At 35.4% G+C, this 14,669-nt stretch overlaps 1 pseudogene; it reads left to right on the plus strand.

Annotated features, from left to right (window-relative positions):
• The first annotated feature begins 937 nt into the window (after nt 1–937).
• LOC149831246 (BTB/POZ and MATH domain-containing protein 1-like) lies at nt 938–5,438 on the plus strand (annotated as a pseudogene).
• The last annotated feature ends 9,231 nt before the right edge of the window (nt 5,439–14,669 follow it).

Here is a 14,669-nt window from a genome sequence, read left to right on the forward strand (position 1 = left end):
ATTTTCACGTATTCTACAAGTTAAAAATCTTAGGGCATTACAAGTGGGATAAGTTATGTCTTATGAAAGGCTTATCCAAGTATATCCATAGTTTAAAAAAATTAGTCTATGAAAATCTAGGATTTTGGCAAGTCATGAGGCCCACAAAATCCTTCTCTAATGGTCAATTGGGTTATGGCCAACATAAATATTAGTTAAACAACAGTTTTCAAAATAAAAATGTGCAATGAAAATATTAAAAATTTAAAGGATGTGTTTTTTTCTTTAAATTGTGATATGTTATAAAAAATGCCACAATCTTCCGCTCTTTTTTATTTTAGGATAATAATAGCTCTTGAAAGCATTAACGATAAAATCGTGATATGCTGAAAATATAGCTTTCTACTTGTTATGTAGCAGAAAATTGGTGTGTTCAATATGGAAATAAATTTTTTAGAAATCAGGGTTAATTAATCTGCATTAAGTAATGTGCATCATTTCAAGCTAATTAATTGTTGTTTTAATATGATTTGGTACTAAATAAATTCCTTGCTTCATTAAGCCAGAGGTGGTTTTCCATAAAACAGACTTTGGAAAGTAGTAACTCATTAAGAAAAGAAAAAACGTTCAAAATTCGAAGCCTTGGGAAGTGGAACTTAATTACTTTGATTGAGAGTTTTCAAGTAAAGCCCATAATATGGTATATAGCTAGGTTTTTTCTTTTTCAATTTCGCCTTATATGTTTTAAGTATTAGTTTAATTACTGCTGCTGGTGATTTTGACTAAAAAAACGTGAGATTAATAAAATTATTCAAAATTCACCAGAAAAACACGTGCAATAATTTCTCGTTTTAAAATTTTGTATACACCTAAATTTATTTTTCGATTAATCTCAATTTTTTGTTACGATCAAAGTTTAAATTCCAACCACGTTTATTCAAAGCCTAGCCATATGATTATGGACGAGCCATTGTCTACTTGTGATGATTATAGCAGGTATGGATCCGGGTTCAATTGATTTACATGAACCAGACACCAACTATACCCGGTAAAATAATATGTCAGCCAAATTTTGATCAATGAATCAATTGCACTATTGACTATTCAATTCATGTCAACCAAATTTTGACCAATGAGAGACTTCAAGTGTTTCTTTTCTTCCCAGTCGGGTCAGGTGTCCGATCCACCTGAATCCATTTAATTAGTTTTGGTAGAAAGTTTCAGATCCGATTCTCGTAAGCAGGTACATCTGTGCTGCATGGGACTTGTCCCTTTTTCCAAACGAGTTCTTGAGAATTGTGGTGGAAAATAAAGGCCATGATCGGTTTCCAACATTAATAAATTTCAAAACATGGGAACTTGAGACGGAGGCATCCGGATATGTCATACTTTTTTAATGAGAAAAAAAAACAGGAAACTGCATGGATATGGGGGGGGGGGGGGGTGCATATGTTTTAAACGTCTGATAGTTGATATATTTAATTATTTAAAAACAAAAACGACAAACTATACACTTCAACCGACATTGATCCGGTCCGATTGTTTTAATCGGATTTTGGGTTGGACTGGAATATCTTTTTTGGCAAACGGATCCAGATTCATTTAAAAGACTTCCACGTTCAACTCTGAATTCCAATTCGATTTTTTTCAGAGTCTGTTTGGAAGGTGGTGACGGGAGAGAAATAATTCTAGTAGAGAGACGTGGGCAGCTTTTGATATGGGCATTTTCGAAAACTGCAAGGACTCCTCAGCTACAGTCACCACCTCCACCTCTACCGCCTTCACCACCTATGGGTTCCACAATAACGATTTGGGGAGGAACATGTCTTTCCTTGGTGTCTTATTTTTCTTAAAATAGATGGTATAAACCTTTGAAATTTTGGAACTCCTCAAATGTTGGCACAAATACCTTGATATCTTGTTTCTAAATCTATTCTCTCGGGGACCGTTTGGATGACACCCAAAACCAGGTGTTTAACTCTGGTTTTCGCTGAAAACCCAGTTTTGAAATCAAAATAGGGTCTGGGCACTGTTTGAATGCCAAAATACTGGGGTTTGACAAACCATGTTTTCAAAGAAAACCTGTTTTGTGAAAAATCTGCTCGAAGCTAATCCAGCTTATCCGGGGGCCGGGAGGGGGGTGCTGCCCTCTCCCTACACTGTCTGGCCAGTAGATGGCCGGAGAATCCCAATATTGATTGTTTCTTTTTTTAAATGTTTCTCCATTTTAAGGGCCACCCACGGACGGATAACTCAGATGATATGATGACAATGATGTTTAGTCGTTTGCTGGCTGAAAAACAGCTTCACACTGATTCTTTTTAAATTTTTTTTCTGACAAAATCTTGGAAAAACTAAATTCTTGGTCAGCCAAACACGTGATTTTAGCGGTTTCTCAAAAATCAGGTTTTGCCCCTTCATCCAAACTGGGATGTATCACACAGGGTCGAGAGTACCACAAAGTAACTCAACTTATTTTCCATAAGAGTGAGCACAAGAACTTTGTGAAACTCAACAATGCTCTCCCTTTTGATTTGTTAATAATTTCCATTTAATGCAAACCTAAGTCTCTCCCATAATGGCTTTGATATCATCTTAATATTGATAGGGTTATGAAGGAGAAAGCATGAGTAACAATGTCTATTTGGGTTTCCTACAAAAGTATTATCTCCGAGAAAAAGGCCTATTTGGTGCTATGTTGTGTGTCATCATTCAGTGAAATAAATTATACCTATTTAACATGACAAGAATGAGAAGAAGATAAAAATACCCATACTGGCTCAAGTTACACGTGAGTCCTGTCACATGGTTTTGGCGCAAGTTTTATCCAGGATACGGGGTTGGAAATAGATGAAGTATAGTTTGCTATATTGATTACTCTTTGTTATGCATGCAACATGTTAACTCATGCAATACTAATTGCATGATATGTTGTGGGAAATATTAAAAGCTGGATATGTACTATGAAAATGGAAAATGTGATGTTGTACTTGATAACCTTGCCATTCTGCATTTCATATATCACACGTTGCATAGCGAAATTTAAAAGACATAGATAAACATGCCTTCTATGCCTGTCGCTGATCAAACAGCCTAATTAGATGTTTCACATAAAACCATGGACAGCTATTTAATAAACTTGTGGTCGAGAGAAAATGCAAACTAGGGACAGTGGAATATGAGAACTACTGTGCGAACTGTAATTTTATGGATTTTATATGGACCAGCTCTTGAATCATCTGATTATTATGCTTGAAAATAAAATATCATGGACTGCTATTTAAGGCTTTAAAATCAACAGCTTATAATCTTCATAAATATTCGAGCATTCAAAAATCACATTTTTTTCATCAAAAATAACAATCCAATAGCTGATTCGTAGCAAATTTACGATTAGCAACCCATCTGCATGTTTGGATTTACAAAAAAAAGGTGTTGAAAATGCTCATATTTCTAGTTCTTGTATTTCAGTTATCTTATTTTAGTGTATATGCTCGGAGTAGAATTAAACCTAGGGTTGATGTTCTGTATTCCATGGTGAACACCTTAAAAGGTGTTCGCCCTTTTAAGAGGGGCTGTACACTGGATTCCCCCTCTTTAATTGCCACCCCTCGCCTTTTATTGGGGGCCACTGACGTTGGGCAGAACACGTATATAAGTGTTCTGCCCAGAACACTAGATTTGCTTCCCTCCTATATTATTGATAACTCTGCCCACTGTTTTCCTAATGAGTTTGTAATTGAATGGCACATTTCGAGAGCACCAATTGGATCAATTTATTGACTGCCTTACTTTGGCCATTGGACATGATCTCATCTAAATGCTTGTTTGAAGCTGTTCTTTGTATTTATGAATAAATAGTGTCTCTTATCGATTTGAGATTTATTTCCCTTTAATTTTTTGTTATATTTCTTGGAATTTGTTTTTTTATTGACATTTTTTCTTTTTTTTCTGGCAATAACAGTGTCTATTGTTTGTTGGCGAGTTGTTCTTGTTACTGGTGTCTCAGGGAAATTGCTAATCACTTGCTTGTAATATACGTGAAAAAAGCTCACATATTTTTTTGTAAACAACCAGTCATGATGAGCATTCTTGTTTATACAGGGGTTATGCTCGTTTTTCGATGAAATCTACTTTAAAAATGTCAAACTACGTAAAAGATGATTCACTTGCAATTTGCTGTATTATTGGCATTCCCCAATCACACACAGCAGAACCGAAGTTGTGTACCATTTCAGTACCACCTTCTAACATAGGTCAACATTTGGGACAACTCATAGAGAGCGGAAAAGGTGCAGATGTAAGCTTTGTGGTTGAGGGACAGACATTCGCTGCGCACAAATTGATACTTGCTGCACGTTCACCTGTATTTCATGCTCAGTTTTTTGGACCAATGAAAGATCATAATACAAGTAATATACAGGTCGAAGACATGCAAGCTTCAGTTTTCAAGGTTTGTCTATTGTCCTTTTGGAATCATATTTTTTATGCTTTTACTACACAGGCAGCCACAAATATGGCAGATATTCTGACGTGTAGATATATAAATCTTGGAGTATTCAAAACTGTAGTGATATATGTTCTTTTTTCTTTTTTTTTTGGTTTATTTTGCAGGCTTTACTGCACTTCATATACTGGGATTCACTTCCTGATATGCAAGAGCCCGTGGCTGAAGAGTCAAATTGTGCTTCGTCTTTAATTACACATCTGCTAGTAGCAGCTGACCGCTATGACATAGAGAGGCTAAGGCTGCTTTGTTGTGTTTAGCTCTGTAAGGAGCTCAGCATAAACACTGTTGCAACAATTTTATCCCTAGCGGATCAACACCACTGTGTTCAGCTTAAAACCGCTTGTTTCAAATTTATAGGGGATATCAGCAAGTCTTAAGGTAACTAGACTCCTGACTCGTTTTCTTTGAGTTTGATTTTGTGCTCGTTGAACAGTCTGGCGCGAGGTCTCACAACTAGGTTTGTCATGGAAATGCTGTGAATCAGTTGATTTCGCTATGAGTTTAGGTTACTTGGCTGAATCAGTTGGTGAAGGATTCACCATCTATTTTTTTTTAAATGAGATGTTGACATCAACAAAACTATAAAAGAAAGCCCAAAAAGAGTAGTTTTAGATCCAGACTGGTGTAATATCCATGCTATTAACATGATTTCTGTCATAATGTTGCAGCTTTTATGCAAACTGAGGGTTATGAGTTTCTGAGGAAGAATTGCCCATCTGTTTTGTTCGAACTGCTTGAGCATGTATCCAAGTGATGATTCGAATGAAGCCCTGGATAGGAACGGTAGCAATCGAAGAAGATGAAGCAACGGACATCTGTTGGCACACTATCTGCAAAACTGTTTATTTGCTTGATATTGCTTTATGTTTTCTATGCTTGTTTTTTGGCTTTCAGTTGTGGATATTCTGGTTTTGTGGTTGGGTTTTGGCGTCAGATATCCGTGCTTTAGCAACTTCCTTCATTCTAGATACATCAAAAAAGCTAATGTTTTTACTTATTTAATTGAATGTACTCATCATTTTGCATTATGTCAAGTAATTCATATTATGACGATTGTCATATTTAAAAACTATATCAGAACATTTGTGGAAAAGATAACGTCCACTTTTCCTATCTCGAAATCAAAATCCTTGGGGTGCATTCACTTCCCTAGACAATTTTCCCATAGATATATATCATTATGGAGGGACCAAAAATCCTGGATAAAAATACCATTTTTAGGACAAACTGTCCCAAAGAGTACGGGTCATATTTTCCATATAGCATCTCAAGCGGGACAGTTGGAGGACCATGCCATTTTCGGTTGATTTTGGGATTATTTCTTCTGTCATGCAAATGTGTATCATGGTACCGAACCACCACATATATATATAACTGGAAATATGAGAACTAATGTGAACCACTATTTTTATGAATTTTTTGTTACTCTTGAATCTAACCCTACATATTTGATTTACATGTTTGGTTTTACAAGAACCTGTTACTGAATCGTCGGATTTTGATGTATAAGCTATGCTTTGCCTAAAATCAGGTGTTTGGCTTAGCAAGAACTCTGTTTTTCAAAGAAATTATCAGAGAAAAAGTGTAGCTGCTTTTCAGCCACCAACAACAACAATTTCTTTTTTGGTTCATATCGCTGACCCCAACTGTTTTGGGATGAAGGCGTAGTTGTTGTTTTCAGCCACCAATCGACTAAAAATGATTATCATATCATCTGCATAGTATCACAGTTATGCGGTCGTGGGTGGCCGAAAATGGCCAAACATATAAAAAACTAAAAAATATTCTGGCATTTTCCGTCCATATATTACCCGGAAAACCGGCAGGCATAAAAAAAAGCAAAAAAAAAACATTGGCTGGCTATTTTAGCCGGCCAGTTGATGGCCAGGATATGAACTGGGTGCTTTTGCGAAAAAATGAAAAACAAATTGCCCGCCAGAAACAGCCTTGAAGGGTAGGGAGAGGGTAACGCCCCCTCCCCGTTCCCGGATAAACGTCTTGGAAAACATGGTTTGCCAAACCCCGCATTTTGGCATCAATACAGTGCCTAAACCCTGTTTTGATTTCTAAACTGGGTTTTTAGCTAACACCAGAGTTAAACACCTGGTTTTGGGTGTCATCCAAACTGTCGCTAAGGGAAAATATTTTAGAAACTAGAGTTCTGAATTTTTATAGGTGTTTTTCATCTATTTTCAGAAAAATAAGACGCCAAGGAAAGAGATGTTCCTTCCATCATATCGTTATGAATAGTATCCACAACACCCCCTCAACCCCAACACAAACACCCAAAAAAGTAAAGAAAAAACCAGCATATATCAAATATAATAGCACTAAAAATTAAACTAATAGGATATCTTTCAGGACACCTATTATCTAGAAACCCAATCAGAATTTGCAGATAAGCAAGAAACGCAAACAGACTAAAGAGCCAATGAGTCATACGACGTCTTCTCGAGATTCGAAGGTTGTGTATTTGCCGACGCCCATGTCCTTGCAGAGGGAGTAGCCCTTGATCTTGAAATGGTGGGAGCCATCGATGGTGTGGGTGGTAACGGTGGAGGTGATGACTGTAGGTGAGGAGCCCTTGCAGTTTTCACAAATGCCCATATCAAAAGTTGTTCACGTGAACGTAGGGGGTCGCCTGAGGGAGGGTGAGAAGGTTGGGCTTCTTCTTCTTCCTTCTTTTTATATTGTTCAGCAAGTGAGTGAAAATTCTAATTGTATCTTCTAATTCACTTTCCTATTAACCAAACAAAATAGATTTTGTCAGCAAGTGATAATAGCAGATAAAAGAGTGAGTAAAAGATCAAATTCATCACATCCATATCTTTCAAGAATGTGTAACACTGTGGATCCTTCGATGATGATGATGAACCTATAAATAAAAAAATAATGCATTAGTTACACATGATAACATAAACATTCACTAATTATAAAATTATTATTTCATTACCTTGTGCTTCAGCCTACAACCAATTTTGAGAGCACATCAAAGCCTCTACTGTAGTTGAAAGAAGTCTGCCACGATGTGGACTCACCACCCTTCCGTCTGTACTAAAAGCTGACTCTGAAGCAATTGTGGAGACATGAATAACAAATATATCCTTTGCAATCTTTTGTAGAAGAGGATACTTCAGACCACTTGACTTCCAAAAAGATAGTATATCAAAATCTGTAGTTCTTGGCATCATCCCATCTTCTAAGTAATGTTCCAACTCCGATCTCCCACATGCTTTTTCCATATCTTTAGATTGTATAAACTTATCAAAGTCAGAAAGATCATCAATTAGTGGACATTTGGATCCAATACTTGATTGAGGAGAAAGTTGAGGTTCATTGGAGTTATTTTCTTGTTTTTCATATTCACTAATCAACTCTAAACAAAGATTATTAACCCTCATAATTTTATTTAAAGCCTTATTATCTCCATAAATTTTCTTGTAATAATACTCCAACATGCTCAACTTGTATCTTGGATCTAAAATAGTGGTCACTCCCATAATACCATGGATCACACTCCAATACTTATTAAAATTTTCTAACATTCTAAGTGTCATACTTTTCACCACATCTTTTGGATCACTTAACCACTTAGTCATCTCAACTCTAATCCCACAAATAGTTGGAAAATAGGCAATTGTTGTAGGATACTTTGTACCTGAAAATAATTCTTTTGCATGATGAAATAACTCGAATTTCTCACAATTATCTTGTGTCACCTCCCAATCTTCTTATGTCGGACAACACTTATAGTGAAGATCTTGATATGTCAAACGAGTAAAAACATCTTTATAAAGCAATGTAGTTTGAAGCATAAGAAAAGTTGAGTTTCATCGAGTTTTAACATCAAGAGAAAGTTTTTTGGTAATTGAAATATGCATTTGATAGGCAACCTCTTTAAATCTTTGTATTCTCATGGGAGATGATATCCAATAAGCAACATTGTCACGAATTCTTTCAATTCTTTCTCCAATTACAACCAAACCAGCTTGGACAATCAAGTTGAGAATATGCGCACAACAACGCATATGAAACTATCGCCTATGTAATATTAATGAACTAAATATAAGTTTATCCAATACAATATCCACAACTATATCATTGGTGGTGCAATTATCCATCGTCAAACTTATCAACTTCCTATCAAGGTTCCACTCGAACAAATAATCCATCAAACACTCAGCAAGAACTTCCTTGGTATGTCGATAAGGCACATATAAAAACCTGAACATAATATAATAAAGGTGATTAAATATTAATATTCAAAAAACATATTAGTAATGAATGAAAAAAAAAAGATTAACATTTGATAAGTACCTTATGATTCGACTTTGCAAGCTACAAGAATTATCAATGAAGTGTGCAGTAATAGCCATGTATCCCTTCTTTTGATTGGTAGATGACCACATGTATGTAGTGATAACAACTCTACTCTTAGTTTTTTCCAACAACTCCATTGTCTTGTCTCATTCCACATTATAAATTTTTTTAAATATCTTTTTTCACAGTATTTCGAGTAATCATTTTGAACAAGGGTTGAAGAGTATTAGAATATTTTCTAAACCCATAATAATCAACCATAATAAGAGGATATTCATGTAGAATAATCATCATAGCAAGATCTCTTCTTTCAGCATCATAAACAAATTGGCAATTCTCTATTGTTTTCTCGGCATTTACTGTAGCTTTGTTTGTAGCCAAAATATATTACTGAATATTATGCTTAAGCCTATGACAAATCTTAACATGATTATGCAAATGAGTAGTTCCAGCCTTGGCACCACCAGCAAGACATTTATGACAATGATTACACTCTGACTTATCCTTTCCACCAATCTTTTCCCTAGTGAAATATTTTCATCCAATTGATTTATGCCTACTTGTCTGTCCAAGTGCCAATGTACCACAATTAGTTGATTGGTCTTCATTATCTTTCATTGAAATATGATTGCTATCAACTGATGTTAACGTAGCTTGAGACATACTATGTAAAATTGAAGGTTGAGAAATTAAATTATTGGTTCTTGGTTCTTCCTCTTCCATATCAAATTATGGCACACCAACTTATAGATCTATAAAACATTCACAAAAAAATGACATACATATAGCAATTTCACTAAAATCTGGTTCAAAATAAAAATAATAGAAGTATAGTAATAAGACATAATAGAATTTCAGAGAGCCAGAATGATGCAATAAGAGATGAAAAATTGAACGTTAACAATAGAAAAAATGAAAAACATCAAGAATGAGTTAGTGTCTAGTGAGTAGTGACAGAAGCTGGATGAAAATTTAAGAAAATCAACTTTACAAAAAATATCAGGAAAACTTTACGGTAATTTAACATAATGGAGAAATACAACTGCATAAAAAAATAAAATGTTGTATGTTGATAAATACACTTGCATGTAAAAATTTTCAAGCATATTGTCGACCCCACTCCTGTAGACACCTAGGATAATAACAAAAAAAAACAAAGACAACAAAACAATAAACAAAGGCATGAAAAATCCAAAAAAACAAACAAACAATAACATGTTGTCGAATCCACATAGTCACTAACCAGCACATATCATGGTCAATATTTTCTAATTTATTATGGTACACAAACCCCCCAACCATAGGTAGTTTATAACCCCTCTAATACAAGCAGAGGATTCTAGCCAAAGAGACCCTCTGCTTGGTAAGAAACCCTCCAAAGACCATGTTTGTGTACTCAAAAGCCAAAAAAAAATTCTAGCATGCTGATTCTAATATGATGAATAATCTCCACCGGCATAATGAAAATCAAGTCACAAATGGTGCCCTACCACATGAAAAAAAAACACCAAGCATTTTAAGAAATGTGTTCCGTTAAAAACAAGACTCAAGCATCCAAAACCAATAAGAAAAAAAGAAGTCAAATACAAAAAATTGTTATTAAAACAGCTAAAAAAAAAGACAAACATGCCAAGAAAAAATTTGTTACAAAAATGTGATATACTTTTGATTGGTAGCCTAATATAGAATATGAGTAGCGGATGTGCAATGATGACCATCATCACAAACTAGTAAAGAGATAGACTGACATTGAATATTAAACTTACATTGAGCATGAAAGTATGATGTGTTATGGTCACCTTCCAAAATCCACTGAGCTTTAGATGTTTGACGCAAAAAGGCTTCTTCAATATGAAATAAATAAATAAGCTTATGTTTTAGCTCCGAGTACCCATCCACAAGCTCCACCTGTCCAGGATCAATACGATTTTCAAAGGCCATCTTTAGCATGTTGTATATTACCAAACCTAAGTTTTTTTCAAAACTTAAGTGCTACTTAATGGCATAAGCTTTAACACTACTCATTGCATGCAGCAGTCAAACGTGTGTTGGAACCAAAGGTCAAAAACAAGCTCAGAGTAACCGTAGCCAGATGTTGAAAAAGTGAGAGGGCGTAGGCAAATCTGAGTAATATTTGAATGAAACAGTTAGTGCCTTGCGATCTGAAACCGGATTGGAAACAACCTCAACTGAATAAGGAAACACTGAGAGCCATTGTTGATTAATTAAGCCATGATCACCCGAAATGTGTTTCCAAGCATGATTCAAATTTTAAAATTTATATGTTGTACTTAAAAATCAAAACAAACAAGAAAAGCAGCAGTATAGAATCCAATTCTTTGGATGCACACTCCTGCATGCGACAAGAAGACTAAAATCACTTGTCATTCTTGTCAAATCCGAACCCAGCACCGAAGTAAAACGCCACAACGAGCAACCACAGATCGATGTAAATGGCAACCAGAGACAACCAATCTTGCATCACATCCCTTGCAAAGTTGGTGGACGAATTTGGCACTAACGATGATGGTCGCCGATGGTGGACAGAGACAGGGCTGAGAGCTGACGAACGTGGTGCTGCACATGATTTAGGGTTAGTAAGTTAGTATATATTATTATGGTTTTATTAGTATTTTAGTAATTTTATTAACGGGGGTGGGGCGGAGAGGGGCTGGGATGGGGGTGGGGAGGGGAGGGGAGGGGCGGGGGAAAGTGTAAGTCCATCCTTGCACGGGGATGAATTTTGACCTTCATCCTCGCCTCCATCCCTGGTCCATACGGGGCAAGATGGGACAGGACCCCATTTTCCCCCTGTCCACTGCCATCCCTAGTCATCTCAGTCATCCACTGCACACTCCTCTCAATTCTCCTCACATCCCCAGTTGAACGCTGGGAATTAAGGGTACCCGTTGCCTCCTTGACCACTCTCTCTCTCTCGCGTCTATTTAAACCCCTCACCCCTACATTTTTTTTATTTAAAATGTTACATCTCCCTTATGTTTTGTTGGACGAGCAAGGGCACATGGCACCACCCTCCTCCTCCTCTACTGCACTCAATCGGGCACCACCTTGTGCCTCCCACCTCCACCAGCAACAACCCATGGCACCACCCTCCACCAACGAAGCCGTTGTCTCCTAGGCAATGGTCAGACGACCACTGTCGACAACCACCAGTGTCTTTCCCTCTTTACGTGAGTGTGGGCCCCATGATTTCTACCACCTCAAAAATTATGCACTGCCTCGAGCACTGTGCACCATGTCAGGAATCACATCGCTTGCTCTACTAGATTTGTAGCCACCTCTCATCATGGCTTGTTCTGCCACCTCTGACGTTGGGCATGCATTAAGGTGCAACATCCGTATGCATTTTTGTGCTAGTAGCATGATAACCAAGGCACTTGCACAACCTTGCTTGTATTTGCATTTGATGGCGAGCACATCTTTCATCACGAACGTCAAAGAAAAAATCTTTGCAGGTAATTTTGAGATTTTTTACTCATCACACAACTTTATGCATTTTGAGGTAGGGTAAACTTACACTAACTTTGATATTTATGTGATTTTAATTAATTAAAATTGATATTCGCTTGTATTATTTTATGAATAAAATATGTATATATATTTGCATGCATGATTTTAGGAATATAAGTATACATTCACATGTGTTAAGGATTATGTGCTTCATATTGTGAAATACGTATGTTCAAAATTATATACGCATGTTATGAAATATAATTGATTCGATGTATCAAATACACATGCTTTGGATTTTTGTATGCATGCTTCGAGGTTCAATTTATGAACATATAAATATTATGAAATGTGATGTTATGATACACTGATAAATGATGTGATATCTAAGATGATGCATGTGACGATTTATGAATGAAATGATCGCATATGACGATTTATGCATGAAATGATTGAATTACATCACGATAGATATGAGATATATGATAGTTTTTTTTATATGAAATTGGTTGATTGATCGAGCTTGGAAAGGTGGCTCGTGACCTTGTGTATGATTATCCGAATTGATATGTGTTAGTGCTCTAAAGTGGTGGTTGATAATCTTATATTTAGTTAATTGAATGTATACATTATTGTGCCCAAATTTCTTACCATTGATCTTGTAAGCAATTAACTATGTCTATGCATGTATGACAATAAAACCATTGATGAACTGTTTCAAAGAGAATCTTTATGAACGTGTGGATAACGAAGATCAGGTGATCCGACTAGGTCGGTAAATCTCTATGAAGAGGTGTATTGTCCAAGATCAGGAAACTCATTAGGATGGTAAATCCCTGTGAGAAAATGCATTGTTAAAGATGAGGTAGTCCGACTAGGACAAAAACTATTCATGAGGTTGTACATTTCCAAGACAGGTGATCTGGAGTTGAACTTGTGAATATCTGAGGATGAATACTAAAAGTAAATTCTGATATACCAGTTTAAGGATGTATATTTGTGATTACTCATACTAATTATGATAAAATTTTTAATATGATAAACTATTTGATGTTTCATGTCCTTATAAACTATGGATCCTGATACAAGATTATGATTAAACATGTTAGTGAATGACACATCACACCTACTTAGTGACTTTACAAATGAATGTATTTTATTTTTCTAACTAAAATTTATCAGATATATGTATCAAGATTGATGTATATCATGAATATCTGATTAAATAGATTATATTATCATTAACATGTTATTTGTGCACTCACTACGTGTTCTGGTGTAGACCTACTAGGCTTTCATGAGTGACCTTTTGTATGATATTTTAAGTGATGTATAACTGCAGAATAAATGTGGGATGCTAAGGTAGCGTCGAGAGCCAATCATTTTTTTTCTTGAGCATTGAATTGTGAATACATATTATTAAATACATTATCATTTATTGGGTTGCAATATTTTGAATGCAGAAGGTTATCCACATTAAATTCAATATAATTGTTATTGTGTGAAATGTAACCTGCTTGAGGTTTTGAACCATAGTTAAAAATGTTTCCGCTAACGATTTTAATAAAAAAAAAGTTTTAAAATTTCACTTGTTCTATAGGTTAAAAATCTTGGGGCGTTACAAGTGGGGTAAGTTTTTGGCTTATGAAAGGCTTATCCTAGCGTATCCATAGTTTATGGAAGGCTCTATAAGATAGAGGCTAAGGAAATAAGAAAGATAACTAGGTTCAAAGAACATAGAAGATAGAATCTAAGGCAGGATCTTAGATTTAAAAAAAGTTAGTCTATGAAAATCCAGGATTTTGGCAAGTCATGAGGCCCACAAAATCCTTCTCTAATGGTCAATTTGGTTATGGCCAACAAAAATATTAGTTAAACAAGAATTTTCAAAATAAAAATGTGCAATGAAAATATTCAAAATTTAAAGGTTGTGTTTTTTTCTTTAAATTGTGATATGTTATAAAAAATGCCACAATCTTTCAGGATAATAACAGCCCTTTTTTTTATTTTAGGATAATAATCGCGCTTCAAAGCATTGATATGCTGAAAATATCACTTTCTACTTGATATGTAGCAGAAAATTGGTGTGTCCAACATGGAAATAAACTTTTTAGAACTCAGTGTTAATTAATATGCATTAAGTAATGCGCATCATTTTAGGCTAATTAATTGTTGTTTTAATATGATTGGTACTAAATAAATTGGTTGCTTCATTAAGCCAGAGATGGTTTTCCATAAGACAAACTTTGGAAAGTAGTAACTCATTAAGAAAAGAAAAAAATATTCAAAATTCGAAGCCTTGGGAAGTGGAACTCAATTACTTTGATTGAGTGTTTTCGAGTAAAGCCTTTAATATGGTATATAGCTTTGGTTTTTTCTTTTCCAATTT

Source organism: Nuphar pumila, chromosome 7 (genome assembly GCF_984573655.1).
Source record: "Nuphar pumila chromosome 7, dmNupPumi1.hap1.1, whole genome shotgun sequence".
NCBI classification, from domain to species: Eukaryota; Viridiplantae; Streptophyta; class Magnoliopsida; order Nymphaeales; family Nymphaeaceae; genus Nuphar; species Nuphar pumila.